Here is a 6,000-nt window from a genome sequence, read left to right on the forward strand (position 1 = left end):
AACAACTCAAGTGTCCATCTTTGTGAATGTAAAACCATTGTGGTATATCCACACAATGGAATACTACACAGAAAATAAAAGGAACAAAAAAATTGAAACAAAAACAACATGAATGAATTTCAAAATCATTATAGTGTGTAAAGAAGCTAGGCAAAAAGAGTGCACACAGTATGTACACCAGTCATGCAAAATTCTAGAAAATGCAAACTACAGTGACAGAAAGCAGATCAGTGATTGCCTGGGAAGAGGACTGATTGGAAAAACAGATTATAAAAAAGCTCAGGGAAACTTTTGGGAATGATGAAAATGCCCATCATCTTGATTGTAGTGATGACTTTACAGGTATATGCATGTCAAAATTTATCAAATTGCATACTTGAAATACATACAGTTTATTAATTGTCAACTATGATTTTTTTTAAAAAGGAAATGGTCTAAACACTCCAATTAAAAGTTAGAGACTCTCAGACTGGATTTTTTTTTAAAGCAAGAATAAACTATATGCTATTTAAAAGACTCTAACTTAAAATATGCAGATAAGTTAAAAGCAAAAGGATAGAAAGAGATATACTGTGCACATTCTAATTAAAATAAAAAGCTGGAGTGGCTATATTATTATCAGACAAAGTAAAATTCAGAATGGGGCAAAGAGTATTCATGATAAAAGGATCCACTCATAAATAAGACAAAAAACTCTCCTGAATATGTACATACTATATTACAAAATTTAAAAATATATGAAACAAAAACTAATATAACTAAAAGGAGAAATGGAAAATATGTAATTATAAGTAGAGATTTAGATATTCCTTGCTCAGTAATTAATAAAACAAGTAAACAAATCAGTAATAATTTGTAAGGATGGAGCAACTGGAACTCCCTTCATTGATGGTGGGAATGTAAAATGGTACAACCATTTTGGGAAATAGTTTGGCAATTTTTTGTAAAGTTAAATATATACTTACCATATAACCCAGCATTTCCAGTGACAGGTATTTACTCAAGCTAAATAAAAATATATGCCTATGTAAAAAATTAACTGCTTTATTCATCATAGTCTCAAATGGAAACAACCCAAATGGTATCAACATGTGAGTGAATAAATAAATTGTGGTCTATTCATATAATAGAATACTATTCAGCAATGAAAAGGCGTGAGCTAATTATACATGTAACAGCATGAATGGATCAACATTAGAAACATTGCTGAGAAAAATCCAGGCAGGTAAATATATATATATATATGAAGCTCTAGAAAACACAAATCTAATTTGTAGTAACAGAAATCAAATCAATGATTTCCTAAAGTCAGGGATGGGAATTGGGAATTCTCTGGAAAATAGCACAAAGGAACTTTTTGGTGTGATGGATATGTTTTAGTTCAGTGTTATACATGTTTTATATCAGTGCTATATATGATGGAAATGTTTCATAATTTGCATTGTCCAATACAGTAGATAATAGTCACATGTGGCTATTCAGCATTTGAAATGTGACTAGCACAACCAAAGAACTAGTTTTAATTTTAGTCAATCTGAGTTCATTTTAATTTAAATAGCCACATGTGGTTAGTGGCCACCATGTTGGACAATACAGTATCTGTATCTTAATTCTTAGGGTAGTTATGCGAATGCATATATTTGTCAAAATCACCTTAATAGACACTTAAAATGCATGCATTTTATTGTATGTAAGTCATACCTCAATAAACTTGATTTTAAAAAAATGTAAAACATTTTCCCAACTAACTAAAGTTTTATTTTTTTTCAAGTCAATATTATCATCAGTCAATTCACAGAAACAATGGAAGGTCCACAGGAAAAGTTCCAATCAGAAAGTTCAGCTTTCTAAAGAATCAATCCTGGCCTAGTTCATGACCCAACGGGAAGATAAACGTGGTTTCCTACTCCCCTACTCAGTAGAAATCCATCTGGGCTTTAGATGTTTCCCCACACACCACATCTACTCTCTTCATTGTTTTTGAGGAATTATGAGAAAAGAAACATTGCCATTCACCAGAGGACATGAAAAACATGGATTCATTTATTCATTGGACATTTCCTGCCTGGCCAGTGAGAGCAGGCAGACCCACCCTGCCCATCAATAAGGCAATCACTGTCCCAGTCTGAGGAGCCCGTGTCTCTGCCTGCTCAGCAACATGCTGGGTACCAAAGGGACAGGAAAAAAAGGAAGACCTGCTCTCTGCAGTTCTTTGTTTGAGACCGAAAGTACCTATGCCTTTTAAACAATTTATGGCAGATTATAGACAAATGCCCAACTGAAAACTTCAGGCCAAGACTTCAGGAGTAGAGAGTGAGAAAATCAAAGTGATCTAGCATGGCTAAAAACAGGCACATGCAAAGGGCAGGGTTAAAGAGATTGATGGCAAAGTAAGGGCTAACTGGATGGGCAGAGGGTAGAGGAAAGCCTGACAAAGGCTGGCAGTCAGGAATGAGCATGGCAGGGGGCAGAGGGGGAGCGGGGAGTGATGAGGGGCTTGCTAGAATATAACATGCAGGGACTGGGCTTAGCACTTCACACCTTCAGAGAATTGCTTAACTCAGATGAGGTATACCAAATATTTGCTGTCTTAAAGAAACTGAGCATTAGACAAAACACTATATCCTTTCAAATAAGAGAAAGGGAAAGAGCAGGCCTATAGGGCAAGATGAGACAAAAGAGAGAAAGGAAGACGATGAGTACTAAGAAAGGATAAAAGAAAGAAAATGGAGCAAGGAAGAGAGAAAGGGGGCAGCAAAAGGGGAGGGAAAGGGAAGGGAGAGCAGAGAAGGAAGATGGAGAGAAGAGGCCGTGAAAACGACACCCGACGCAGTAACAGAAAAGAGTCTGAAACAAAGATGTCATGAGAAGTAGATTCTAAAGCAGTATTTTATGTTCTTTGATATTCTAAGTTCCCAAGATGTTTTGAGAAACAAATTATTAGTAGATATGTTGTTGTGTTGTCATTTTGGAAAACACCGCACAGTATTTGGCTCTCTTGGAGAGACGTAATACTCATGAGCATGTTAAAGGCTCTAAGCAGTCTTGCAATAAAGACACTTGTCTTGTCCACTGAGTCCCAAAACTTTTTTGCCCCTAATCTGTTGTCTTTCTTAACACTTATGAAAACCTGGTTTAGGATGTTCAAATAGTGTGTCTTTATTTCCCAGCCTCCACAATCAGATGAGGCCTGGTAATGAGACTCATCTCAGAACTGACGTTGGTCTCACCTCATTTATCCAAGTCAATACCTCTAACCTTTAACAGCTCTTTAGAAGCAACAGGCCAAGCGGCAGCACCTGTTTTGACCTCTCGTATCCACCCTCCTCCTGAGTCTATACAGAAGTACACGAACATACCTTATTGTTTCCTCAATCCATTTCTCAGCATCTGAATCTCCTAAAATAAAAATAAAGAAAGCAAACAGATGATTACTTTGGATGAACTTCCCTAAATAATCAACTCCTTTGGACTAGGATATTTATTTATTTATTTTTGTAGAAATGCTTTGGGAAGATCAATCTTATATGAGGAGATTTAAAGTAAAAGTACTTTTCAGATGGGAACCAAGAAAGTGAAAGAAAAGAAAAAACATGTCTAGATGGGAAGAGAAATATAGGCAGAGACAGAGTCTGTGGCCTACCCAGGGATTTCATCTAAGAGGAGGTGCTTAATACATAGGAAGGCTTCATGAAAAGGGGACAATAATGATACAAATACATACATTGTTCTGAAAATAACACTCTGCAGTGTGGAAGATGCTAAGGAGGGTCCCTGTGAACCTGAGGGCTCCGTTAGGGAGCTCTTTTATCAGTTCTGGCAGAAAAGGCAAAGGTAACCTAGATTATCAGGAAGGTGGAAGACAGAGAAAAGTGGATGGATTCTAGGAATATAGGAGGGGAAATCAGCAGACCTGGTAAGGAATTAGATATGGTGCCTGGCGGAGAGAGAGCTGGGTTGGGGGTTTCTGGCTTGGGCATATGGATAGATTTAGATCTGTTCTGAGCTGGGCAGCACCAAAGTTCTGGAAATCTCCACAGAACCAGCCCATAAGCCCATACTTCAGTCCTTCCTGGCACTGAACATCAGGCCGGGCCAGGAACAAGCAGGAGCAAGCGACGATGGCCAAGAAACCCCGAATTGTGTCAGGAGACTGTGAGGCTCACCTTACTTCCTCCCAGGTCCTGAACACGTAGGCACATGCTTATTTTGTGGTGGAAAAAAAAAAGAAAAAGAAAAAGAAACAAAGAGAAAAGAAAAAAAAAACCCTTGAAATGATTTTAATGAATAGAGGGCAATATACAGGGGAGAAACCTCAAAAAGGGCAACAGAGAAAATTGAACATGCTGACTTTTACCTCAGAGTTTAACTATTGCCAGTCTCTAAAACAAATTCCTCTGCAGCTTGGGGGGATGGAGGGGAGGGGGAACGGAGGAGAAACCACACCACACGACATGAGTTAAGCCATCTCCCAACAACTATAATTAAGAAAACTGAGTTAACAGAAAGGGCACCTTATTTTTGTCTCCTCATGGACAATTTTCCGGGGAGACAAGAGTCAGCAAAGAATGATATTAAATGAAAACGTTCCCCTAATTTTCTCTAGTCTGCCCAGCAGTTAGGATAACATCAGACACCAGACACCATCTAGCCCTCCTCCAGCTGTTAACATCCAATAGTGGTTTATGAGTCTCCTTTATGACCCAGGGAGCATAACAGGTTTCTCAGAATTGCCTGGGCCCTTTGTGACTTAAATCCTTAGTAAAGAAGTTGAAGTCTCTAAGGACAATGGTTGTGAATGGGACATTTAAACATTGGTAAGAGAAGCAGCACACTCCAGAGTCTTGCACAATGTTGAAATACCAAGATAAAGGACTGGTATGCGTGTATTTTCAGAAGGATGCACAATTGTAAATGGACAACTTAGTTAAGATTGTCCTTGCCCTTGGGCAATTATTTCCACCTACCTGTCTAGACATCCAATCAACACTAGAAAGGGCCTAAGATTTGACAAAATAAGGTTTTAGTTGAATAATGGGTCCCTCAATCCTGTTTGCAGAAGGAAAATCAACAAGCAAGAGAACAAAAGATCTGCAAGGAACATTAAGAAGAGTGCTTGTAGGAGCCTGTCCCACGGAGGGAAGCTTTCTAGAAAAAAAGTTATTGTGTCCTATTGCTGCAAAGGGGAGTGAATTTGTATGTGTTTACACTTCGCAGGCAGCTGCCTTTATTGGAAGGGCCACCCCCCACCCCCGCACCCCGTCCCAAGAGTCTTTTGTTCTCTGCCAGTGCAAATGACCAGCACCCTTTCACTCCAGGTAATAATGTGTTTATCTGGACACCTCCTAAGGTGCTTTCAAAGCTTTTCATTTAGTGCCCAGCATTTTGCTAACCTAAAGCAGAGTTCACTTAGGAGCCCTGAGGGTAGCCTCACACAGCACCCCCTTGTGGTCTGGTGGGGAAACAAAGGGCCTAGGAGGACCATTTGGTTTTTAAAACAGATTCTGCCACCAACCTGCCTGTGAAATGGAGATGCTAATGCAGACCTTGCTCAATGTTGTGAATACAAGCTTTTAAAATAATTCTTAGGTGTTCTACAAACACGGAGCAGTACTATTATTCTTTGCCTGCACATTTCCCTATTCTATTGTGTATTTCAGATCTAGGGCATCTTGCGTTCATCTTTTCCATCTCAGCCTGGCTCGCACAAATAGCACAACTGGCTAACTGAACAGTCAACAAATGAATGACGCCACCACCCACCGCCCACCCACCAATCCCACATTGGAAGAGCCCTTTAAAACAAAAGGCCTGGGGTTGGGGGGTGGGAGATGAGGTTAAGGGGGATCAAATATATGGTGATGGAAGGAGAACTGACTCTGGTGGTGAACACACAATTGGATTTATAAATGATGTAATACAGAATTGTACACCTGAAATCTATGTACTTTTACTAACAATTGTCACCCCAATAAATTTAAAAAAAAAAATAATGAAACT

This window comes from Rhinolophus sinicus, linkage group LG06 (genome assembly GCF_036562045.2).
Source record: "Rhinolophus sinicus isolate RSC01 linkage group LG06, ASM3656204v1, whole genome shotgun sequence".
In the NCBI taxonomy this organism is placed as follows: domain Eukaryota; kingdom Metazoa; phylum Chordata; class Mammalia; order Chiroptera; family Rhinolophidae; genus Rhinolophus; species Rhinolophus sinicus.